The sequence below is a fragment of the Castor canadensis genome, chromosome 9 (assembly GCF_047511655.1).
Source record: "Castor canadensis chromosome 9, mCasCan1.hap1v2, whole genome shotgun sequence".
NCBI classification, from domain to species: domain Eukaryota; kingdom Metazoa; phylum Chordata; class Mammalia; order Rodentia; family Castoridae; genus Castor; species Castor canadensis.
Window position 1 is genome coordinate 136,756,373 of NC_133394.1, and position 27,216 is coordinate 136,783,588.

The 27,216-nt window shown below is 37.9% G+C and overlaps 1 protein-coding gene and 1 long non-coding RNA gene across 3 annotated transcripts in view; one reads left to right on the plus strand and one right to left on the minus strand.

Annotated features, from left to right (window-relative positions):
• The window catches only part of Ppargc1a (PPARG coactivator 1 alpha), a 628,461-nt gene that overhangs the window by 492,515 nt on the left and 108,730 nt on the right, over positions 1-27,216 (plus strand). The window lies entirely within an intron of this gene.
• The window catches only part of LOC141411004 (uncharacterized), a 61,905-nt gene that overhangs the window by 6,115 nt on the left and 28,574 nt on the right, over positions 1-27,216 (minus strand). Inside the window, exon 3 of one of the 2 annotated variants that reach the window (XR_012435857.1) lies at positions 24,511-25,046. The exons of the other annotated variant lie outside the window; for it this stretch is intronic. This is a non-coding gene — a long non-coding RNA (uncharacterized lncRNA). Of the gene's footprint in view, positions 1-24,510; positions 25,047-27,216 lie in introns of those variants that run through there. 2 annotated transcript variants of the gene reach the window in all.

A 27,216-nucleotide genomic window follows, 5' to 3' on the forward strand; every position in this document is an offset into this window, starting at 1 on the left:
CCAACCTGTGGATTTCATCTTCCTATCTTGAACAACTTACCCAAGTTTTCTTTTCACCACTTATAGTACACATGTCTGTAGTGTCTTCTACAGATTGGTACTCTATGTATCCCCCTAGCTGACCCAATATTTAATCCAGTTTTGGTGAGCTCCTTATTCATTTATTTAATAATACTTCTTTAGAGCCTATTTTGTGTCAAGTATTCATCCACAGCCTGGGCTTACAGGAAAAGAAAAAAAAAAGGCCAGAAGCCTAGAAGAATGGTGCTGCTTTCTTTCTTCCACCAGAAATGGATATTTTTCTTCTAAGGAAATTCTACTGGATGGCACTATGACCCTTAATAAGATTAGTACACCAAACCCTACAAACAGACTAGCTGCTCTTGCCTGCTCCTGCATTCTAGTGGATCATACTAGGGTTGATATTCAGCCAGGTGTACCATTATGGCAGTATCAGTTGTCAAAATGGAATATCTAGTAGGTAAATAGTTGCTGGCAGGCTTTCAGAGTGCCCACTCCCACAGTCGCCTCCTGCTTTTGGAACTCCTTGGTTGCTTCATCCAGGAACAATGGTTCTACTCTGTCATAGCAAAGTCTCCAAGACACATTTTGATTGGTTGGTATCCATTTTCATGCTGCTTGTTATACCTGTGCAGGTTACTTACCGATTTTTGTGAGTTGAGTTTCAGCTGAGGGCAGTATAGTGCAATGGAAGAGCCTGCACTGTAGCGAGAGTCCACTCCTTGTGATCTGTCGACTGTGTGTGGACTGCATGCAAGACTTTAGTTTGTATAGATAGGAAGAATAGTAATTCCTGGACTGCAAGGTACCAAACCCTAGCTAATGCAAGAATAAATTAATTCAGACATGTAAAGCAATGAAGGCAGTGTTTCAACATGGGAGGGACTCAGGATTACTTATTTATTATTATATTATTAGAAGTTGGGTTGAACTCAAGCTCAAATTAGATTGGCTTCAAGAAGAGGTGAAATAGATCCAATTACCCTCTTCCCTTACGGCAAAATAAAACAAAACTAAGAAAAGAAGCAACTTTTCCTGATGGATATCAATTATGTGAAGTTCTTATTTTACTGGCATAACAGCATAGATATTTAAAATACCCGTGCATAAGATGTATGTGTGTATATGGTTTTTTCAGAGAGATCATGTATTGAGTAATTGTTTATTGTTGTGTGTGTGAAGGAAGCTGTGATGAATAACAGCTCCTGCTGTCAACGAGCTCCTCATCTGTGAGGGAAACTGATGCATGAACCAATGGCTTTACCACGCTGGGTGTAGTAGTGGAAGAGAACATTAAGCATGCCAGGAGCTCTGAGCAGAAGGCACTAACTTGACCTCCAGGGATCAAGGAGACTTCCTGGAAGAAATTATCTCTGGGTTGATTCTGAAAGAAGAAAATTAAATAAGGAGAGAGGGCTCAGAGAAGATTTCCGATAGAGCACAAGCAAAAGCATGAGAAAGAAGGCAGATGTAGGCACTGTTTTGGATGGAATCAGAGTGATATGAGGTCAGGCTGGAGAAAAAGGGCAAACTCAGAGAAGACTTCCTTGCCATGTTCAAGAGCTCACTCTTGGTCAATGTGGAGGCATCTTGGACACTTGGCAAGGTGGAATGTGGCCAGGATTGTGTTTTAGGGAGATCCTGAAAGTGAGTTTTTGTGGGCACGACTGACCTAAGGCATTTATAATAGAATGGAAAGGAAGAAACCATTTTAAGAATGGAAGAATTAAAGGTGATGATTCCATTGTGGGTTTGAGGAGGTGTAGCATTATTTCTTTTCCACTGATACAGAGAGTACAAACAGGGAAGCAGCTGAAGTTGGGGAGAATGCAAGGCCCATTAAGTTGCATCTTGTTTCCTTGGACCTGCAAGGGTTGGTAGTTAGCAGCCAGCTGGCTCAGAGGCTACAAGGGAGTAGCCTGAACTAGATATATAGATGTTGGAACCCTCATTGTAGAAATGGCAGTGAGATTTGCCAAGGAACAATGAAAAGAGCAAGCAGAGTGGGCTGAGAACAGAGTTGCAGGGGACACAGACATTTAAGGAATGGGACACAGACAAATAGCACTCAGGCTGAAAAGCTAGAAAAACATAGCATGATGAAAACCAAATTTAGGAGGTCAGGCAGACATAGAGAACTATGCTCTGTAATACCACTCTGACACTCTGCTTCCTTGGTAACTTTATAGGTGTGAATTTTTATGAGAACTGCCTTGACAGAAGTTTTCTTTTTTTTTTTAAAGTTATTTTTCTTTCTTTTTAAGTTTAGGCTTCACTACTGGTAACTATCTAGCACTAAACTGATTTTTTCCCCTTTTGCCTATAGACTAAAACCAAAATATAAAGTGGGACATGAAAAATGATCCTGCTGTGTCTCCTTACATCTCACCCCTTCCAGTGAAAACCAGACTCATAAAACCTTTCATTCGAGTCCTGGACTGAGTTTAGGTCAGTTCTTCTTTTTAACTGAATCCTTTCCATTTTCTCTCATCATCCTCCAAATATGTTCTTTTCACTGCTTTTATGAAATGTTTGTCCTAAATCTCTTTTATTTTGAGTGGCACTTATAAACTAGAGTCTAGCACAGAGCAGATGTATTCATTTAATAGTTTGCTTTGATGGCTCCTTTAAGAGGCTTTATAATCTTTATATTTTACCATTGGGTTTGGGATTTTATGCTCCTTTAACAGGTGTATTACCTTCATCAGATGTTTTCATTTTAAGCTGTTGACTTATAAACACATGGCCTGCGGGGACTGGAGTGCAGACAATTTATTCACTTTCAGATTTATTCCCCTATTCATTTTTGTATTTAGAGCAGGGAGCCCTAGATTGATGGATAATGACAGTTCATTGGTAAAAATGGCTCTTTCAATGACCAAAATAATTGTTTCCTCCAGTTGACAAAGGGTCGGTGAAAGATCACTCATATTGAGAAGATTTTGAGAAAAGTTAATTAAAAACGAAATGCTTTCAGGCCCTCTTGTTCTCTAGGTCTGTGTTTTAGGAGAAACTTGTGTCTATACCTTTCTTCTTTCTTCTTTCTTCTGAGGACACTTGAAGGTTTGCCTTTTAAACTCTTTCATTGTTCAAGTCTTGCCGACTGTTCAAAACATAACGTTCTTTACTTGGAATTGACATGTTCCCATCTCATGCACCAGAAACACACCATGCTTCTATAAAAGGAAGGGAAGGAGGGAAGACCACCTTCCTGTTTTGTGTATAAAGGGGACAGAGCAGGGTTCCTAAATGAAAGCTGTATGTGACCAAGAGACCACAGGCAGCCCCATCCCTTGCACATTTCGATACGGAGTGAGGGGGAGAATTGCCCCGTGAGCAAGTTGGTTCTTTCTGGTCTGACACTGGTGAAGTTTGTGTATGCAGTGGGGAAACTGACCAATAGCCTCTGCCTTGGAGGACTTTCTAAGAAAAGAAATGAAATCGAAGACTCTTACTTTTTTCTTTAGACATTATTGAGCAACTCTTCCTCCAAACGGGACTGACAGTGCCTGAAAACAGCTTAGAACATCGCATAAGAGTGGCAGAGCAAGCATTTGTCAACATGCAGAGGGAGGACGAGAAGCTTAAGATTGCCCCACTTGGTGTCCAACTTATTTTGCAGTTTGATGGCCACTGTGAGTGATCCCACATTTCTACCTGTGCCCAGGAGGGGCCAGGGCTGAGCCAGTGTTGAAGTGGAATTGCCCTGGCTTCCTGGATACAGAACAAGCATCTCCTCTCAGTAAAACATGGGAGTGTGACCAACCCTGGGAAAAATATGCACTCCGCACTGTAGTCCTCTTAAAAACAAACAAACAAACCAAAGTAGCTTCCACAGGAACAAAAAGAATGGAAGTATGAAGAAAGTGTTGAAAGTTGGAGCAGAGGTCAAGGAAAGGAAGTTGGTAGATTATTTTGAAAGTGAACTTTTTGGGAAATATTTTATCTTGGGAAAGAATATGATGGCTGTCTTCCTTTACTATCTTAGGAAGTGAAGTTAAATTTTTGCTTCAGTGCAATTGAAACATTTTTTGAATATATTTCTAAATACATTCTCATCAGGTGACCCTCCCTCCCTCCTTTTCTTCCTTCTTTCCTACTTTTCCTAACAGCTCTTTGGTTGTTGTTCTTTTCTAGCAGTCACTTCATCCTTTTCTTTTGTTGCATCAAAAATATTTGTCAACTGAGTATTTTCCCCACAAGATCTCAAATTCCTTGAGAGCAGCACCCATGCTTATGAACAGTTTGCTTTCACCACAAGCATCCAGTTATTGCATGGCAATACTTCTCATATTAGGCATTCATTTGTTGAATACATGAATAAGTGAATACATAATTGAGTGACTGAGCAAGTGAAGCAGTTGTGAATGGAACAGATAACAGAATAGGATTGTTTTCAAGTGGGTGAGTTCAGCATACAGCTATGTTTCTTGGTTGCCTCTGTAGACCTGTCTACATTTAAGGCTCTTGACACATTCCATACATCAGTCTACCTGCCCATCCAGTGTGTTCAGGAATAATTTTTTCACCCTGGAAACAAGGGTGGGATTCAGTTGTTTAAGTTTAAGGAGCCTTAGAGTCCTTTTTCCAAAAATCCAAAACAAAACAAAACAAACAAGCAAACAAACCAACCGTAGTGTACCAGGATTTGTTTCCGTTATTTTCAGAAAAAAATACTCTGGTCTTGAACAGCACCAGAGGAGTTAAAGGCAGCCAGCAAAATGAAAAACCAAAGCTTCTGGGGAAAAGTCAAGAACCAGAAAATGCAATAGTTAGCTGATAAAATGTCTGCTTCAGTTTCAGCCAACTTCCTTGAACCTTGCCCCATTGCAGTGGCCCCCAGTTGAAGTGGCAAAGAGGTGTCAGTGACAAATCACCCTGCCATGAAACAGCACAAACTTTAGTAAATTGTATGTGGAAGTCAGAGCGGTCCAATAATGGTGCAGCCTGGGCGGGCTAGCAGGCCCCAGTGGACTGGAATACTTGCCCCTCCTTAGCTGCAGGATCCCTTCTGTTCATTCATGATGGAAAACGAGCTGAGCATTTTTCATTGAGCATTCTATTGTATCTGTCAGGAGTAAACCAAACAAACACCAGAAAGCTAACATGCTGGCAGAAGTCCTCACCCAAACCCAGAGAGTTATAAGCTTACCATGAACCACCCAAGTTGACTTCTGCATCTTAACATTAGCAAAATTAAAAGAACGCAGACTAACTGAACTAATAAAACTAATCCTCTTAAAACATGACAGAGTTAAAAAGAACTTAAAAAAAACAAGCTTAGCTATTGTGTGAACACATCTATTCCACAGTTATTACTGGGGGAAGGAAAGTTGGAAAAACCCCTCCAGAGTTATAGAAATTCAGACCACACATGGATGTGGACCTGCATATTTTGGCGAGAAAGTGAAGTTGTCCAAGAGATGTTCCCTCCATGATGGGATGGGATGTTGAGGGCTCCCCTCTTCTGGTGGATAACGAAGCTAAGCAGGCTACTTTTCTCCAGCTGGAATCAATTTCCCTTTGAGTGCCAAACATGCAGGGCTGATTGTGGCATACCTAACATTTCTACCTTACTCAGAAGGATCTCTGGTGTTTGTGTCCTGTGTCCCCTATCAGACTGCAAATTCCATAAGGTCAAAATCCATCCCTGATTATCAGGTACCTTTCTCTGCTCTGCCCACCTTCTGGCATGGGAGGAACATTTCATGAACCTGGTGCATATTCGATAAATAGTTCTGAGATGAATGAGTGATGTGATTCCCCTTCCCTTGGCTCCATAACAGTTTTAGCACCACACTATAATTTGGGGACCAGCAGTGACATTCTATTTGGGTGAATGCCATATTTTCCTTTAGACCACAGAATTATTATTATTTTTCCTTTCAGGATTGCACTTCCTCTTGAAAGCTGAGACCAGATAATTCCACCTCCCCCACCAACTAAATCCTGAAATATGCACCAGTAAAACCACACTTGCTCCAGGTGCCTTTCCCAATAAATTCCAGAAGAGCCCCACACAAGGTGTGCTTATTTTGTTAACCCCTCCCTTCCCACCTGCCTGTGCTTGATGGGACAGAAGCATTTTCAGACAGGTTGCCAGTGAAATGTCAAACAACTTGTGCAGTGTGCCTTGGGGCTTTACACGAAGGGCTGCCTGGCACCCTGGTGTCTGTGTAAAGATAGCCAAATCAAATCCCACGCCTGGCTTGGGTTGAGAACTGCAGACCCAGACCAAGAAGAAGCATATTTTAAATTATAAGGTGTTTCACCCACATACATTTCTCTTATGGAGACTTTCTGGGGAGGTGAAAAATCTCTTGTCATTCAATTCAGTTCTTTATAACCTCGCTACACACACACACACACACACACACACACACACACACACACAGTTATCTGAGGACAAGAGTTGGGTTGTTTACTATTTTCCCAGGGTACAAAGTCTTGAAGAGTTTAATTGTGGATGTAATCTGAAGAATCAAAGTCAGCCTCATTCCTCAGAAGAATGGGGTGAGTGTGGGAGAAAGGAATTGGTTGCTCTGTGGGTGCCCAAAGTGACTGGCAGAACCCACTCTTTTCCCTTTGAGAAAGATGGTGGGAGGGGTTGGTTGGGAAGTGGGGCGGGGCTCAATTGTCTTTTTTATAGAAGAAGCCCTGGTTTTCTGGGTTTGCCCTCCTGACTCCTTGTTGTTTACTGTGGGCCAGCCCAGGCTGGGCCTGTAACTAGTATGTCAGGGAGAGGGAGTTCTGGTTGGGACAGGTTCCCCCTGGCTGGAACTGGTGAAGAATGGGAGGAACCTCTCTGCTTCCAAATGGGAGCCTGAATCATTTCAGTAGCAGCAGGGTGAACAAGAAGGAACACTCTGGAATCTGGGTGATAACACTGGGAGATAGGAGACCACATAGACGAATCCTGGCAAAACTTTTCTTAATTTTCCTCTTTCTGAAGTTGAAGGAGGGTTAGGATTGGGTGGAGGACCATTGAGCTGGACAAAGGAAAAGAGAAGATGAATAATTTTAGTATTCTTCATGGACAAACAGATTCGGGGAAGATTAAGCTTTGGTTTATCCCAGGATTATGCCTGAATCAAATCACTGAGGGGCAGGAGGTGGTCCTGGCCTCTGTTTCCCAGAGATCATTTCCAAGCTGCTGGCCATATGGTGTTTTCTGTAGCGTAATCGTTTAGCTGTAATGGATGGCAAATTGAAATCTTGAACACTGTATAAACAAACAACCATCCTGAGGACTAATATAGACACTAGCCTTGGTTCCATTTTTTGTCCTTTTAAAGTTTAGATCAAGTTTTCTTTTCAGGGAAGGCCTGGTAGCTCAGAGTCAGTTCACCACTCTCCCCCACAGAATCCAGTCCTGCTGGTCAAAGCTTCTCTGCACTTGATCTTAGCCATACCATTACATTTATGATGCTCCTTTGAACATTTTGTGTTTTATCTTTTCAAATCAATAGATAGTTTTTGACAGATTGTGATGGAGTTTCTGTATGCATACCACTCTTCTTGCTGAGTTAAAAATTACAGCCTCTAAAGTGATTTCATTTACATTTGATCCTGGGTGGACCTCAGGGGTCAACCAGAGCACATTGGACCTTTTGAATCTGTGCTCTTTGCTTAGCCTCTCATCCACCACTGGTGAGGACTGCTTCCTTCTTCCCATTGTCTTCGTGTGTATGTTGGCTTTGGTTGAACCCTCTTAGCAGGGTCTTTTATTAGCAAGAACCTTTATAGTGCTGACTTGATTCTTGCAATCAAATCCAAGTTTCAGGTACCTTTTCTTTGTCCTCCATTTGCTCTCTGTGTGCTCTGCTAAGCTACTTTATCAGGGCATGAAAAAGGGAGAACATTCTGTCAATAACAATATTTTATCTAGGGCTCCTGACCAATTAGTGTAAGGGCCATCACTCAAATCCTATTTTCTATTAGTAACTAGGTGGACTTTTTCTAAGGGCTTTAGCAAAGGGAGAAAAATCACATTCATTTATTGGGAACTTAGAATAGAGAGTGAGGAAAAGCTGAGCTGCCTCTCAAGGGGATTACAATTCACCTTTTATTTTTTAAAGGAGAAAACCCCTCATTTTATTAGATAAGAAGAGATTGCAAATTGCAAACTTCTACCCTGAAACACAATATCCTCTAAGTTTGGCAAACCATCAAATGGTGGTTTGATTTGTGACCTTAGAGATTTTCTATGGCCACTTCTCTATGTTAGAGATGGAGTGACTGAGGCACAATTTATTTGTATGATTTTATATCCACAGTTGTACACATGGTAAAGGGACAGCTAGTATATGAAGCCAGGTTTTCAGGGCTCCCAAACTAATCTTTTCCCCATTAAGTCTACAAAATGTATTTTTTAGGTGCCTTTAATGTCTCTAACAGAGTGCTGGGTGCTATATATGCTAGAAAGAATGAGGATATAACACTGCTGTCCTCAAGGGACTTTAATGGTTTGTTTTCTTAAAAATAAAATATATCTAAATGAAATCAGAAAAGGGTAAGGCTCGATATGTATTCAAGTGCTAGGTGATGCCTTAGGGATAGGACCAGTGTTCAATAGTAACCATTGGGTCATGATTTATAAAATAGATGGACCCTAAAATAGATCAGGAAGAGCCAGTAGGATAGAGTTAGTTAGCATGACCAGCAGAGGACAGAGAAGCAGGGTTGGCATGAAATATATGGAACAGGAATGGCAAATACTTAACACACAAGCCACTCTTCCCACTCTATTCATAGTGAACCTTACTCATTGATTATGTTATGTTTCCTAGAGTTCAGACATGACTGAATCTTTTTTTAAAACAATTTCTGATCACTGGTATAAAATAATTACAACATACAGGAAATGAAACTTATTTGCTAACCTCCATATTGGGATAAAAAGATCTTCCTGGCTACAGTGATGGAGTTATATTTTAATATTAGAAGACAAAAATAATAAGCCCTACCTTTGTCAGTCATAAATAATATTTGTCATGATGATCCATTATTAAGAGGCCTGAGATGTGTAGGCATAATCTGTTTTGCATTTAAATTATTTTTGTCATGTTGGGCTTCCCCAAAAGAAGCACTTACTGCAGTGCATGGTACATATTGGGCATACAGTAAATATTTGTTGAATGAATGAAACTCACAGAGGAGTTAATTGTAGCTTTGAAGAGGTGAAAAGCCAGAGTTTTAGAAGAAGAATCCATCCTTCTCATGCTGAGACCTGAGCCAGGGAGAGATACATCTGCAGTATATCTCAATGTATAAAATACCTACTTTTGTAAATTGGTATCAGCATGGCCTTCCTTTTCCTGCCAGGCACATTTGCTGTAAGTTGCAACATTAATTAATAGAGAAAATTTATTGTGGAAAAAGAGTAGTGTTTCTAATTTACTTGTTTTCATGCATTTGGATATCCTGTCCAACTCTCTCCTACCACAAATAATATGGTAGGTTTTGTTTCCAGAGAATAGACTGGCACTTTTATTTAATGTCAGTTATTAATCATGATGTTGTGAAATACATGAAATCAGGGGTTTCAGTCTTTATTTCAAGTGCTCACCCACAAGTGAACAACATTTCTTAAGCAGCCATTCTTTTGAGCCATTCTGTTAGTCAAAGGTAGGGATGAAGATGTGGTTCCTATATCAAGGAGATCAAGACTCAGGAGAGGCAGTGGTACAAGTCAATTCAGCTGCAAAGTCTGCTGATTCCAGTAGGTACGCCTTTCCTGAGACTTAGTAAGTGCTTGTAGATATCACGTTTGTTATTCTTTCTATCCTCAAGTTGGGGAGAGCAAATGTGTTTCATCTCTCCTGCCTGTTCCAGTTGCTTTATAATGTGACTTGGCGTTCCTTGCCAAAAATGAACTCCAAGGCCACACATAGATTCTGGAGAAAAGGGCAGCAATCAGCGAGTGGTGTCAGTCTATGAGCAAAGGAGAGAAGGGTGACCTGTGCCAGGAGAGTCTGTGAACTGAGAATTAGGCTCCTGGGAACATCCTTCAATACCTTCCCTTAGTTCTGATTCAGTATTCCCTAAGTTTTGTGTTTAGATGTAGAGTCCCTCAATGTTACGTGCTTTAACATCACTTCTAGGGGGGAGGGATTAAAGAAATAGGTTTGGAAGAAGATCTTTCAAGACTTTGTTAATAATGTCTAGATGTTTATTTTTAAAATAATGGTGATGGTAACTAATATTTATACATTACTTTGTAGCTTATAAAGCACTTCCACAGTGTGGAGATGGAGTATTGGCTAAATAAATCCAGGCACTTTCATACAATGGGATACTAGGTTGCTCTTTATAGAATAATATAGGTCTTCATTTACTGATAAAACACCCAGATAAATTTTTTAAAAGGATGAATAGCAGTATATCACACATATTCAACTCTGTTTCAAAATTATAGTTTCATAAACACCCACATGTATATGATTATAGCATAGAAAGAAATCTGGAAATTTATACAAGAAAATGCTAATAGTCCTTTTTGTTGTTGTGATATAGGGGATTTTTACTATCTCCTTTCTATTTCTGCATTTTCTAAAAACCTTATTATAAACATATTCTACTTCTGTGAAAGCAAAACAAAATACAACAAAGTCATCTACTGAAAAACTTGAGGATATCGTTTATTAAGGTATTTTGATCCTGACACCTTTCTCATAGGTATTCTTCATGTTTAACAAGTGAAGGGAAGACGTTCAGATTAACTAATAACAGTTTTTACTATATTCCAGACACCACTGGTCTGGTCAATTTACATAGATATAGACATATATATGTATTATAAATTAAATGAGTATATATCTGCACTCATTTAAATTTTATAGCAATCCTTTGAGGTAGATATCATTATATCATTATCCATGTTCTATAAGTAAAGAAACCTAGGTGCAGAGAAGGTAAAATGTCAAAGGCTACAGAACTTTTAAGTGGGTGAGTCAGGATTTAAAGCCAGGTCACTTGATTCCAGAATCTACGTACTTCAGTTATGCTATGCTGCCTGATAAAAGCCACAGGGAGGATGTGGTGGCCTTGGTAGCGGAAGTTAGATTTTCTGGCTCCAAATTCTATTCCCTCATCACTACGCATTTGCATGTGCCTTATATTTGATGCTGTCCATGGACTGTCAGGCTGTAATCTCCCCCAGCCCAACATAGCCTCGTAGTCTGGTGTCATTTATTTATGGAACATCATGATAAAATTCTCCTGGAATTCAGAATTGGGAATAAGATCTCCCTCTTTTCCTCCCTCCCTCTTCCATCTACAATGTGCCAGGCACTATTCTAGGAACTTGAGATAAAATAGTGAACCAAAATAAAGACTGCTGTCCTCATGAGCTTTACATTCCAGTAGAATGAAAAGAAAATAATAGGGAATTTAGAATACTGACAAATGCTACAGAGAAAAGCACAGAAGAAACAGGGGTAGTAATGTCTGGGCACCAAGAGTGGGGATGAGGTTGCGACCACATTGAGGAAGATAGGGAAGGCACACTTCCTTTGTGGATAATGAATATTTACTTAGCTTAATACATTTTCATCATGGCCAGATTCTCAGGAAACTCAGAGCTAAAAGCAGGACTTGGTTATAAAAACTATAGCATGTTCCAGGTATATCTGCATTTATTTCCTTGCCCCTTTTAAGCTGATTTAACCTGGTTTTCATTTATATTATCTTGCTTTACCTGCCTGACTCTATATACAACCCCAAGTCCCATTTTTGTAGATAGATAGGACACAAATTTTGAACATTAAATGAAGTCAGTGCATAGTGCAAAAGAAAGGAGGCAGCCTGTTTTCCTCCAATCCAAAGATGTCTCTTCCTTTTCATCAGAATTAACTATGGACCAGGCTCATCTCTGACTCAATACAGGGCTCCTCCTTTTCCTGTGTTGCTTCTTTCCAACACAAGTGATGTGCATGCACACATATTAGCAACTGTGTGCTCTTTCCTAATTTTCACTTCTAGGAAGCTCTAGAGTTGGGTTTGTTGAGTAGAAATGGCTTTTTATTCCTTTAAGGTACTAACACCTTTGCTCTTTAATTGCTGTGACCTTTGTGAGTAGCTGTGGAACTTTCTAGGACCTGTATGGTCCTTAACAGGAGTTGTGAGTGTTGATGGATGGTGTAGTCTTTCTGGGGTAATTAAACTATAGTTATTTATAATGCTTCATTTAAAAATTGCTGCAATATAGTTGCTGTTAATTGACGACAAATACATGCTATTATCAATAATGCAGGATATTTTTACTCGCATCTTCAATTGCTGTGTTCACACTTTCAGCACTGAGAGCTTGAGAAAGTGTGCTCCCTGCTATTCTCAGTGGGTAGAAGGTGACTCAAAATGAGGACATTTAGTGATGTCCCAAGTGGCCTAATGGGAGTCAGACCACACTGACCTATAATTGGCATGGTTACTCACAAAAGAGGGTCCTGTTCTTAAATATAATATTGATGGTATATGTCCCACATATTATTAATATTGCTCCTTTACATCAAGGTAGAAGAGAATACTCTCAACCTAGGTCCAGTTGGTTGTGTTCAAAATTATATTTCAAGTTTTGAGTAAGTTTGGAAGGTGGCAGGCATAATTAAGTTTATGACAAGGCTGTAAAAAGACTTTGAGAATCAGTCCATCAGAAAAGATGGTTGTGGGTCCATCTGTCTCCTCCACTAGACTCAAGGACAGACACTATATGTTACTTTACATGTTGTCTAGCCATATTAAGATAGATAGTAGATGCTTAGTAGGTATTTGAAGAGTAAATACATGAATTTATGCCTTTACGATGTCTCATAGGAAAGGGTATGCAAAATACCTACCCAAATCCCTACAGTGTATGATGACAATTGGTAAATAAATGTAAAGGGCTTAGAATAATACCTGAAATATATAATAGGCAATTAATAAAAGTTAGCCATTATTAATAATATAAATGATATTTCTTTGTGCTTGACACAGAGTTGAGCTTAATAAGTATTCATTTAAGAAATTAATGAGGACCTAAGGTGTAGCTCAAGTGGTAGAGCACTTGCCTCGCAGGTGCAAGGCCTTGAGTTTAATCCCCCCCCCCAAAAAAAAATGAAAGAAAAGAAAAACAAAAAATGAATGGATAAATGAATGAGCAATTCCCTCCTAGAACAGGCTAGTTATCCATTTTCTGGGTCTTCCCAGACCCTTGTGCAAGGCTTTATCTGAGTGCATAGTACATATATAGTTATATTTGCTTATTCATCTGTGCGCTCACCAACCTGTCAGTGCTCAAAAGGTGAGAATTTTGTCTGCATCCCCACAGTCCCAAGACTGGTCCAGCCTGAGTGATGTCCCAGGTATTCAGTGCACATCAGGTGAATGGATGGATGTGGAGGTGAATGAATGGACACATGGCCTTGCTGCATTTCACTTGATCTTAGCCAAAAGGCCGAGAAGCGATGCTGCATTTCTTTGTTAATAGCACAGAAGTGAACTAATGTGGATTGCTATCAAGTAATAAGAAAACTTTTTCTACCTGCTGCTACACAGCTGTATAACTCTAACACCCATTCATTCTTTCAACATGTGTTTATTGAGTTGCTTGTCACAATTCTATGACCTAAGAATACAAATATAATTGTGAGCAAGGCAGTATCCCTGTCTTAATGGAGTGCTGTTCTAACCATCATCATCAAGTCTCATTTTATTCACATTTTCTCTCCTCAGAGAGTTCATTTTTTAAAAAAAGTCACACTAAAATTATAATCCTTACTTTTTAGACATGTCACCAGTTAATATACTACTAACAAAGAGCCTGAATTTTGCTTCATTTTATATGCTCGTTTATTATGTTGGGGTGTGGGTAGGAGGGGAGACAAAGAGAGAAAGAGAGGGAGGAGAAGTAAATGGAGACAGAGAGAAGAAGGGAGGGAGAGAAGAAGAGAGGGAGAAAGGAAGGGAGGGAGGGAACAAGGGAGGAAAGGAGGGAGAGAGAGAAAGAGAGAGAGAGAGAGAGCGAGAGAGAGAGAGAGAGAGAGAGAGAGAGATTTAAGGAATTAAATTCCAAACATTATTGTTGGATTGTTGTTGGGGCTGACCAGGCTGTGATTTGTAATATGGGAGGACTGGTCATCAGGCTGGATATTAGTGAAGAGTTGCTGCCACAGTCCTCTGTTTAAAATTCATAGGGGAGCCTAGCAGGTTGGAACTCAGAAAGAATTTCTGTCTCATAGGGACTTTGTTTTCAAGAAAATTTCAGTTTTTACTCTTAAGGGCTTCAGCTTATTGGACAAGACCCAACCACAACTGATTATAAATATTGTTCACAGCTACAACATACCTTCACAGCAACGTCTGAACTAGTGCTTGACTGGGCATCATAGACTCACCAGATTGACACATGCAGTTGATCTTCAGAGGTATTATCTCTTTTGATCCTTGTAGAACTTTCATAAAACTCTAAGAAATGGGCATTAGGAACCCCACTTCACACATAAGGAAGCTATCAAATTGATCCTCAGTACCTTAACTTGGGGCATGTGTCAATGGCTGAGGTCAATGTCAGAAATCAGGGCTGTAAGGCTCTGCTCTACTAGGCTGCCTATCCCACCTCCCTTCCCAGTGGCTTTTGAAAATACGGTCTCCTCAGAATTCATTCTCTCTCTCTCCCTCCCTCCCTCTCTCTCTCTCTCTTCCCTCCTTCTTTTCCTCCTTCTTTCAATCTCTTTCTCTCAATCTCTCTTTCTATTTTTTCATAAATTTTATGACTTAAAAATTGATTTCTTGTGTTGGGTATCTTTTCAAACTAATCCAATGACCTCTTTGTGGTTCAACATTTCTGTTTTGTGATTATTCAGTTAGTAATTGACTATGTTTGAGGAGATGCAGATCAAGAACAGCTCCCAGGATTTTGCCTTCCTTAAAAAACGATACTTTTTATTTTAGCCATACAAGGTAACTAAATTCTAGACATGTATAGCATAACCTTGTGCCTAGAGTTAACAATAATGTATCATATACATAAAAATTTAAGAAAGCAGAACTCATGTTAAGGATTCCTACCACAATGATTAAAAATGGATGCACTTTAGAAGTCACCAATATGCATGTTAGTATGTATTTCTTGATGAAATTCACACACTTATCATAAAATCTCTTGTTCTTGATGGACATTGTCAATTTTTGTCCAATTAGAAAGTTATTGGTTAATTATAGTTTGGCATGTGTTTCTTGATTAAAGGCTTATTTAATTTCATTAATAATTAACAGCAAATACTTTCAGACTTGTGACCCATCAGGATGATCATCAGGTAACTATCAGAATTTGGCAGTATGATTATGTCAGAGCTCTAATTGTATGTCATGTCTGCCATTTTGAGATCTCTGGCCATAACCACAGAACATGGGAACTTGTATTAGAATGATTTGTGTCTGTATTCCTGACCCCGCAAGTTCACAAATGCCTCATGGGGATATATTGTATTTTGTTTAGGCTTGTAAATAAGACCAGTAGGAAATACCATTATCTTGATAGAGAGGCAGTTATTTTTTACTGAGCATGTCTAACACAGAATGATTTCAAAGTAGGGGAAGGGGAGAGAAAGACTTTGTTCTGATAGTACCTGCTTCTCCTTTCTTTCTGTCTTCCAGGCAGCTTGCGTTTCTCTGGTTTTTGCATTTTACTCACTATGTCCTTTAGATTCCTGTCCCCTTTTAGATTGTTGGTCCCATGAGACCAGGAACCATATCTTACTCAACTTCCTAGCTTATGCTTCCCACAATTTTAAGCAGTAAAGATCTCAACCTTTAGCAGGTGATAAAGAGAAGTAGTTTGGCAGTTAGAGGGTAAGTGCATATTAGGGGCATGTGCTCTGCAACCGGACTGCCCAGGGTCATGTCCAAGCCTTCCAGATTAGTAGATGTGTAACCTTGAGCAATTTCTCCCTCTGATAAAAGATGGACTACAGTAGTTCTCATTTCATAGGATAATTATCAGAAAAGCACTTAGAATAGCACAGGGTTGATGGTGGACATTTTAAGTTAGATTACAAACACCTGTTTCCATTTAATTTCTGTAGTTGTCTTGTGACCTCCTGGCATTCTGGGGGCTAAAGACCAATATTCACCATGAAATCAGGTTAGCAGCTACATCTACCACCTGGTTGAGAGTCAAATCTCAGCTCTTGCTACCTCTCATATTTCTTTATATTTTCCTTAAATATTAACACTGGACTTTTATGATTCATCACATGTCAATGGGTATTTTTTATTTCCTAGCTGTCTTAGGATTGAAGACAAATAACATTTACTGAATGCCTACCAGATGCAAACCTAGGTGCCTGATCCTTATATCCTCATGAAGAAAGTCTCTATTTTATAGAGGCCCAGAGACATTAAGTATCTTGAAACATTCGAAGAGTTAAGAAGCATCACAACCTAATGTCAAAGGGAAGCTGTCACTCCCTCATTATCCTTCGTTCTTCTGCTTGACACCTTCCTAGGGCTCACCAATAGCCACAGGTAGCCACAGGCTCTTTTCCAGTCAAGAATGCCTCTTGCTTCCCTTTGTGCCAGGTTGAGACCTTGTATTAGAGGACCCATGAGTGGATGAACAAGGACATCTGTTTTCCTTTATTTGGACCTTGGCATCCATGTAGGATTACCCAATACTGCGCTAAACTAGTGATCAGGGCACCAAATATAGCAAGGTACCAGTGTAGGGCAACAAATTTCTTCCTTTAGAAGACTAGCTATTGTATTTGATCTTTTAAAGTAATTATTGAAACAACTAGTATGACAAAGATTAGAACCTTATTGGGCATCTCTAAATGTACATAAGTTAGTGATCACACTGCTTTGTATTTTGAAGTACATATGGGGCAGCTGCCTATAAAAGTATTTGTAAGGCCTGGCTGCATTTACAAGATTAATTAGATCTCTTTTCAAGCCCTTGACTGATCTCCACCCTTTCTCCTTCAACACACTTACTATTGTTGTATTCACATGTGGGAATTTTGATTGATTGCATGTTTGACTCTAAGACTATAAGCACTTTCAGGGAAGGCAGAAATAAAATCTTATGCAAGTAAATACCTGGCATGTTGCTGGACCATCTTTTGGGGCATAGCAAATTCTTACTGAAGTATCCTCTTTTATCTTGTGTTCTATTCATTTGGACATACATATAGTCCCACATCTGAGCTATGTGTGAAAGGTCTAAGATGTATCTTTATCATAGTGCCACAAAGATAAAGAAACTATTTGACTCCAATGGAGTTTTTAAGCAAGATGTTTTTGCTTATTTTAATTTTGTAGAGTCAACTTTATCTACTTTCACAAGGTAGAGAAATGGTGAACAGGCAGTATTTACAGGTTGAGAATCTCTAATTCAAAAATCTGAAATCCAAATCTGTGAGCATCAACATGACAGCACAAGTGGAAAATTTCACATCTGACCTCATGATGAATCAGCCAAAATGCAGGTGCACTAAAGGTATTGTAGAAAATTCCCTTCAGACTACATATTGAGGTATGTATGAAGCGTAAATGAATTTGGCTTCAGTCTTGGCTCCCATTCTCAATATATTTCATTATGTTTATGCAATTATTCCAAAATCCAGAATCTGAAATCCAACACACTTTTGGTCCTAAGCATTTTAGATAGGGGTTATTCGACCTGTATTGGACAGAATACATGTAAGGAAGAAGGAAGTCCATTCTGACCCTTTTAACACATCTCAAGTTACTGTCTGAGACTATAAATAATACCTATAGACATGAATTGAAGAGACAGATTCCTAGCGGTTGATTTCCCATGCAGCATGCTGTTTCCTTTTCCTGTTCCCTACTGCTCTTTCAAGTATGGTGATTATTGATAATATTTAAAAAACTAGTGTATACAGCATATGAATACATTTCTCCCCTCCTATGTCATCAATTAGTTTTACTTTTTTCTAACTGGGTATGTGTGGAGTAGTTTCATGATCCATTCAGAAAAGCTTCAGTGCAATCTAAGTTTTAAGTTTTCTTTTCTGAGTGGGAAATTCACCTATTTGAATTTTCAAAATTTTGTCTTTTTATATTTAATCCTTGATTTTGTGTGTGTGGGGGGGGTTGAACTCAGGGTTTCACACTTGCAAAGCAGGTGCGCTATTGCTTGAGCCATGCTGCCAGGTCATTTTACTCTGGTTATTTTGGAAATGGAGTCTCTTAAACTTTTTGCCTAGGCTGCTGTCAAACCATGATCCTCCCAATCTCAGCCTGCCAAGGAGCTAGGATTACAGGTGTGAGCCACCAGTGCCCAGCTTTGATGACTTTTATAAATATGTGAAGAGATGTTTAAAATTGGAAAATATAGACATTTCCACTAGTTCTTTTATTTTCTCATTCATTTTATAGTGTATACTAATTGTATAAAATAATGGGCTTCATTACAACATTCTCATATATGTATATGATGTACTTTCATTGTAGTCACCCTCTCCCACATTACCTACTTTTGTCCCCAAATCACCCTCCTGCTTGTCCTCTTACTTCTTCCCAAATATTTTACTTCATGTCTTCTTTTTTTTTTAAGATTTAGATGTCACATTTGAGAGAAAACATGTAGATATTTGTCTTTCTGAGTCTGGCTTATTTTTCATAACAAGATCATCTCCAGTTCCATCTATTTTCCTACAAATGACCTAGTTTTGTTCTCATTTTTGGCTGAATACAACTCCATTATGTATATGTACTGTATTTTCTTCATTCATTCATTTGTGGTCAGGCACCTAGGCTGATTCACTAGTTTAGCTATTGTGGATTAAGCCACAATAAACATGGATGTGCAGGTGTCTGTATTTTATGCTGACTTAGATTCCTTCGAGTTTATACCCAGGAATTATATAGCTGGGTCATATGATAGTTCTATTTTTAGTTTTTTAGGAACCTTCACACTGATTTCCATAGTGGCTGGGCTGATTTATATTCCCACCAACAGTGTATAAGGGTCCCTTCCCCCAATTCTAACCAGAATTTGTTATTGTTTTCGTAATGATACTCATTTTAACTGAGGTGAAATGGAATCTCAATATACTTTTGATTTGTGTTTCCTTTGTGGTTAATGATGTTGAACATTTTTCATATATTTATTGGTCATATGTACTTTGAGAATGACTTGTTTAATGCATTGGACCACTTGTTGATTGGATTATTTGTTCTTTTGCCATTTAATTTTTTGAATACTTTATATATTCTAGATATTAATCTCTTGTTAGATGGATATCTGGCAAAATTTTTTCTAAGACTGTCCCTTCTCTCTGGTAATTGTTTGCCGTGTAGAGATTTTTAATTTACTGCAATCACATTTGTCAATTTTTGTTGTTATTTCCTGAGCTATTGGAATAATACTCAAAAAGTCCTTGCCTATGACTATATCTTGAAGTGTCTTCCTTTAGTATCTCCAAAGTTTCAGGTCTTACATTAAGGTCTTTTGTTCTTCCATATGAATTTTAGGTTTTTTTTTCTATTTCTGTGAATTTTGAAAGGAATTGCATTGACTGTAGATTGTTTTCAGTAGTAGAGTCATTTTCACAATATTATTTCTGCTAGTCCATGAACATTGGAGGTCTTTCCATTTTCTGGTGTCTTGTTCAACTTCTTTCTTCTGTGTTTTATAGTTTTCATTGTAGAGGAATTTTACCTCCTTGATTAGGTGTATTAGTAGCTATTTTTCAGGCTATTTTGAATGGGATTGTTTTCCTGATTTCTTTCTAAGCACATTCATTATTGTTTATAAAGAAGCTACTCATTTTTCTATGTTGATTTTATATCTTGACTTTGTATATTACTACTTTGCTTAAAATGTTTATCAGATTTAAGAGTTTTCTGGTGGGTTCATTAGAGTCTTTTCAGTATAGATCATCTGCAAATAGAGATAATTTGAATTCTTCTTTTCCTATTTGTACTGTTCTTATTTCTTTATGTTATTGCTTTGGCTAAGGTTTCAAGCACTATCTTGAATAAGAGTGGAAAGAGCAGAAACCCTTGTGTCATTCCTGATTTTTTTAAGAAATGCTTTTGTTTTTCCCTCATATAATGTTGGGTGCGGGTTTGTCATATATGGTTTTAATTAGGTTGAGTATGACTCTTCTATTATGAGTTTCTTCAGGGATTTTACCATGAAAGGATGTTTAACCTGTGTTCAATGCTTTTCCTGTCTCAATTGAGATAATCATGTGATTTTTTTCCCTTGCTGTGTTATGCTTATTGATTTGCATATGATCAAACTGTCTTTATATTCCTGGACTGAAGCCAACTTGATAGATCTTTCAAATGTGTTGTTAAATTCAATTTGTGAGTATTTTATTTACAAATTTTGCATACCTACTCAGCAAGGAAATTGGTATATTGTTTTATTTTATTGTTGTAGCTTTTTCCAGTTTTGGTATCAGACTAATGCAGGTTATAGAATGAGCTTGAAAATGGTGCTTCCCTTTCTATTTTCTAGAATAGTTTCAGAAGCATTGGCATTCTACCAAAAGTTTGGTAGAATTCAGAAGTGAATCCATCCAGTCCTCAGCTTTTCTTTGTTGGAAGATTCTTTGTTACTTCTTCAATCTCATTGCTTGCTGTGTCTGTTTTGGTTGTTTATATCTTCTTGGTTCAATATTGGTGGGTCATATGTGTATAGAAATGTACCTATTTCTTTCAGATTTTCCAATTTATTGAAATGTAAGTTTTCAAAATATTCCCTAATGATTCTTTGGATTTCAGTGATATCTTTTGTAATATCCACTTTCTTTCATCTCTAATTTTATTAAATTGGGTCTTCTCTTTTTCTTTTGGTTAGTTTTGTTGAGGGTTTTTAGCCTTGTTTATCCTTTCAAAAACCAACTGTTTGTTTCATTGATGCTCTGTACTATTTAGCTCTGTTTCATTAATTTCCACCCTGATCTTTATTTTTTCTTTACATCTACTAATTTAGAGTTTTGCTTGTTCTTCTTTGCCTAAGACCTTTGTTCTTAAAACCATCATAAATAAAGCCATCATTTGGTTTTTTTATTTGAGATTGCTCTGATTTTTAATATAGGCAATCATAACTATAAAATTCCCTTTTAGAACTGGCTTTGCTATATCCCAAACGTTCTGAAAAAACTGTGTTTTCATTCTCATTTTTTTCTAGAAGTTTTTGAATCTCTTTTGATTTCTTCAGTGGTCCACTGATCTTTCAAAAGTGAATTGTTCAATCTCTACATATAGGTGTAATTTTTGTAATTTCCCTTGCTCTTGATTTCTAACTTCATTCTATTATGATCTGATAACATACAAGTTATTTTAATTTCTTCTATTTAAGACTTATTTTATGATAAAAAATATGTTCTATTTTGGAAAAAGTTCCATTTTTTTGAGAAGAATGTGTATTTGATAGCTATTGAATGGAATATTCTGTAGATGTCTGTCAAGTCCATTTAATCTATATTGTTGCTTAACTCTGAAGTGTCTCCTTGATTTGTTTTGTTTCCATCTGGATGATTTATCTTTTGATGAGATGGGTCAACCACTATTACTGCATCTGGACTTATCTGTCCCTTTATGTCCAGTAATGTTTGTTTTATGGAATTGGGTGTACCAATATTTGGTACATACCTATTTATAATAATTTTGTCTTCTTTATATATTGTTCCCTTCATTAATATGCTGTGACCACTGTTGTTCCTTCTAATTTTGGCTTGAAGTTTTCTTTGTTAGATATGAGTATAGCTTTTCCTGCTTGCTTTCAGATTCTGTTTGCATGAAATACTGTTTTCTGTCAGTGTTTGTCTTTGCCAGTGAAGTGAGTTTCTTGTGGACAATGGACAGTTGGATCTTGTTTTTGATTCATTCAGCCAGTTATCATCTTTTAATTGGAGAGTTTAGATAATTTATCATTTAAGGTTATTATTCAGAGGCATATACTAACTTCTCCATTCTTCATCTTAGGGGTTTCCTGTTTTTTAGGTCACTAATATTTGTAAATTTCCTTCATATCATTTGTTTATCTATTCTAGTGATTTTACTTTATTTTTTTTGAGCTCCTGTGATTGAGTCTATCTTTCTTCCTCTTCTCTGTGTAGTATTCCTTTATGTATCTTCTGCAATGTTGGAGTAGTTGTCATGAATTCCTTAGTTTATAAGTATCATGAAGGTCTTTATCTGTTCTTTGATTTTAAAGGATAACTTTGCTGGGTATAGTAATAATCTTTGTAGGCAGTTATTTTGTTTTAGGGCCATAAATACATGAGTCCATGCTTTCCTGGCCTTCTGCTGAGAGATCTGCTATGATTCTAACAGGTTTACCTTTGAAAGTAACATGTCTCTTCAATATCCTTTCTTTATTCTGTATTCTTAGCATTTTAACTATAATATACTATGGGGAGGTTCTTTTCTGGTCATATCTGTCCAGGGTTCTAATTTCCCTGTGTACTTGGATGTCTATTTCTTGTCCTAGACTTGGAAAATTTTCTTTTATTATTTCACTGAATAATTATTGCATGCCTTTATTCTGTATCTCAGGTCTACACCAGAGAATCATATTTATTCTCTTAATCATGTCCAGAAGTCTTTCATGTTATGATCATGATTACTTATTGTTTTACTTGTTTGTTATCTGAAAGTGATCATTTCTCAACATTGTCTTTTTTATTTGATTTATTGAGCTTTTCATTTCCAAAATTACCATTTCCCTCAGAATCTCTATTTCTCTTCTGAATTTCTCATTCAAATTATTGGGTTTCTTATCCAGATCTTTATTTCTTTACTTCAGTCATTATTTGAATCCTCTTTGAGGCCACTAATCATTTTTAAAATCAGACTCTTGAATTCTTTGTCTAGCATCTAAATATTTTTGGAGTCAGTGATTGAAGAATTACAAACTTTTGGAGCAGTTATGTTGCCTTTCTTTTTCACATTTATTGTATTTCTAAGTTGGAATTTGTTCATATATTGGGATAGATACCTCTTTTGATTTTATTTCAGGATATTCTTAATCAGCAGCTTTCTCTTGAAGGCTCAATCCTCAGGGCTACTCAGAGAGGGGAAAACAAACCACCATAGCAGCAATACCACCAAAACAACTAGAAATAATAATTCATTAAAATCAATTAAAGCCAAGTACACCACCAGTAACCATAGGAAAAAAAAAAAACAGAAGAACAATGTAGAATAAATATTCATGGTTTAACTTCAGTTAAAATTTAATTAAGATAATAGCTGAAATAAAGGAGAGGAGACAGGAAAGGGAAAAACAAAAGAAGTGAGGTTAAATAAAAAAAGAAAGAAGATTTTAAGGAAAAGGAAAAGAGCAAGAGATAAAAATCTGATTATAAAATAGAGAAAAAAATAAAAGATTTTATTTGTAAGAATACAAATAAAAGCATGAAAGAGTTTTAAAAATGACAAAGTAAAAAAGAATACAAAAATATAGAAAATAGGGAAAAGTATAACAAAATTAAAAAATAACAAGGAATTAGAGAAGCTTCCTTCTGCATCCTCTCACATGGTAATCTGCTTATTGGGATGGTAGCAAGTCATGACTGGAGTATTGTAGTTCCTAATGATCAGGCTGGTGTGAAAGGCAGCTCAGACCAGTCAAGTTGTCAATTTCAGGATTTCATTACTTTAGGAGTTTCCCTTCTTTTTATACTCCGAGCTTCTTCTGGTCCCAATAACCTTTGGGGCCTATAGGATTTGAAGGTTCCTACTCTCTCTAGAGCTCCCTCATCCCCATTTGTGAACCTAGGGGCAGCCCATGTCCAGGCTTTGGGGCTGTCCTTTGAGTATGTCAGAGAGTGAGCATAGCAAACAGAGCAGTGTGATCTTTACTGGAGTGTGAGAACTGAGGGAACCAGGTACTCTGCCTTTCAGACCCTGCTCAGCATTAATCCACCCCAGTCATCCACTGGACCTGGGCTCAGAGATCTCAGTCCCACCTGGCAGCAAACCACACATAGCAGGGAGGTAGCACTAGAAGCCAAGCAATCCACTGGCCATGAGCTCAGGCTCAGAGCTCAGTCTCTGCAGTAATCAATCCACAGGCTCACTTATTGTCCCTGAAGGCGGGTTACTGACCATCTTGCCCTTTATAGCTTGATTTTCCTGCTCCTTAACCTCAGTGGGTGTGTGTCTGACCCTCCCCTCTCTATGTCTGCTTCTTGTGTCTGTCTTCTACTCATATAATGACAGGGTATCCCAGGCTCCCTGACTTGTGATTATTCCTTGGTTTTAGGTCTCCAGAGTAGCTCAGTCTCAAACAATAGGCCCCTTATCATGCAACACATGGCTATATCTCTCCAAGATATGGGAACCACAAAATGGATTTCTTCTCTAATGCTGTGCTACCACTCAGGAAGAGTTATTGTCACATGAAATACCTACACTGGATTTAAGGCATTCAAGAACTATGGGCTCATCTTGTGACTAGGACTTCCAGTCTGCTGTCTCCTAGGCTTCCTAGCTTACCTTGTTGCTATGACTTCAATTTCTCCCTCCCTGGAGAGCTGGAGTTGGAAATCAGGCTGTTTCCTACTTTTCTCTGCACATTTCTTAGTGCTTTTTCAGTGATCCTGCTGATACTTGTGATTCCCTATGCTCTTCCTCTCTTTCTGTCTTCAGAATATATTCTGTCCTTTTTGCCCTCACCCTTCCCATTCATGGAGCCACATGGAGGAAGTAGCTAATCCACCATCTTACTGTCACTACCTCTTTTAAAGGGTTACATTTGGTGGTAATTTGCATTGTATCTTTTCTCAGACATTTGCCCAAACTTGACCTGAGTGAGAAATGATAGTAAATTCAGATATCATTTTCATTTCCATTTCAAAGTTTTCAAGATATTTTTCTTTTCATACATATCTTTGGTCCATGAAAAGGGCCTCTCTTACCAGTTTATTGTACAGGCTCATTTTATGCTCCAAGTAGTATTGTTCCATCTTCTCCCCACTTTATGTACAAGGCACCCAAAGGAAAACATGACCTCTGCTTCTTATACTTGTTTTTCTTCATCACTGCCAAGTCCTCTCCTTGGGATAAAAAGTATAGAAGTCTTGCTGTACATGTTTTATTTTTAAATACTCAGAATAAAGAGGGAGAGAAAAGACTGTGACAATGGAACTAATAGGGGCTAACAAACTCAAAGAAGGAAATTGATGTGGTTTAGCACCCACTGCATGCCAAGCACTCTGAAAATCTCTGTCTCCATCTCTTTGATTAGTCCTGTTGTGTTGCTATGATAAGCCTGTGAGGTCAGTATTATCACCATCATCTCCTTGAGAAAATTCAGACTCAGAAAAGTTAATTAGCTCAGGTGTTGGCATAGAAGTAGAATGGACTGAAGTGAATTCTCACTCATGTTCATGTCTCTGGTACTCCCTGCTAAGTGGATGGACAACACAGCCAATGAATTCTGCATCCATTTGAGCTCCGATTCCACAATGATATGTTTGTTCATATTAGTGTCTTTGCATATATAGAAAAGAATGATGAATATGAGCTTGGTTTTATGTGCTTTTAGAAAGTGAGTTTCTTTTTTAATAATCATTGCCTTCACATTAGACCTCAAAATATTATATAATCTAAAGCATGCAACTTTCATTCCTACTAAGTTACATCAAAATAATTAAGGTTTGGGTTTTTAGTGTGGAAGTAATAGCAGCAGTGGGTATTTAAGAACTGATATTCACATGCCTACTTCCTTAGATGGCCATTGGCCATCCCTGATTGCTTTTGTTCTATTAAGCTCCAGGAGGTGTGAAGATGTCAAAGGAATCAGCCTATTCTGGCTTTGTGTAATGGGCCATATACTTTAGACACTACCCCATTGCATGATGGCCCACCAGTCCACAAGGTGACTTAAGTGCTTTGGACCTTAGTTGTAATCACTACAAAACCAAAGCCACAAAGTTGCCAAATCTTACCCTTTTTGGAAACATATTCAATGTAATTTTTTAATGTTTCTTAAATCAGAAGACATTTGAAAAATCATACATTTTTGCCTCCTCTTTGAAGACTGATGCCACAAGGAATTTTGAACGGACCATGTGACTTTCCCACATTTGATCACATTTCCACACATAGGCTATAATATTCCTTGGAAGTTGATTGTATTATTAATGCTGAAAGGAAAGTCAAAGTCTATTTATTGAGATCTCTAAATCAGATGAACATGTTGTATGCACTTCACAGTACGCAGTTGCCTGGAAAACATCTTTGTGGTACTTGTTTCTCATGCAGTGTAAATATGTGTTTTACTCTGGCCCTTATTTGAAATTGCCATCTTCAAAAGGAGTCATCATTTCATTGAAGGAGAAAGGTGGCATTATAATAAGGACTCCTCCTTTGGAGGTGCTCTTCAGTGACCTAAATCAAACACCCCAAGTTCACTTTAGAGGTAGATCTGCAAAGAAAGGTGCATTCTTTTAAATGATATGTCAGATCAAATTCGTAGACATTTATAGTAAGGATTGTTTTGATCAAAGCAGGGTGCCATGTGTAAGCTGTGTTCTTACTTGAGTCCTGCCTTTTTCTAATTTCCCTCACGGTTTTAGCTAGATGTGCATTATATTTTTACTTTTCTTCTGAACATAAAGCTGTGGTTCCCTTCCGATTTGTGGGAAATTCCTAGATATCTACATTATGTGACTATTAAGTACAAACAAAATGCCTTTTTGTTGTTGTTTCATGGTCTGGTCATTAAGTGGAAAATGTTTAGAGTCAGGCAGGACTAGCCTCAAACCCTAAGTCTCTTGTATACCAGTTGTTTGTCTTTAGAAAGGTTGTCTAATCTCTCCAAACTTCAGTGGGTTTATCCCTAGAATCAGCATAATAGTGGTACTTCTTCCCACTGTTAATGTAGGATTAAATAAAATAATCCACATAACTGCTTAGCATACTGCTTGGCTCACAGTAGTATATATTTCCCAAAAGTCAGGTGTCATTGTTTATTATTATTATTTTTAGTCTGGTCCAAAGATATATGAACTATGAACTTAGAGAAGCAGAGAAGACATGGCTCTTTGAAAGATGTCTGATGGAGGGACGCAGGAAGACCTTGCTTCATTTCCCATTCCTTATACTTGTTTATTACAATTTTAGGTTACCATGGAGACTGCCAGGATTAAGATGGCATTATTAAGTTAGGCATCCAGTGAACACCTCTGGAAATAAAAGCCATAACATATGTGTGCCATAAGA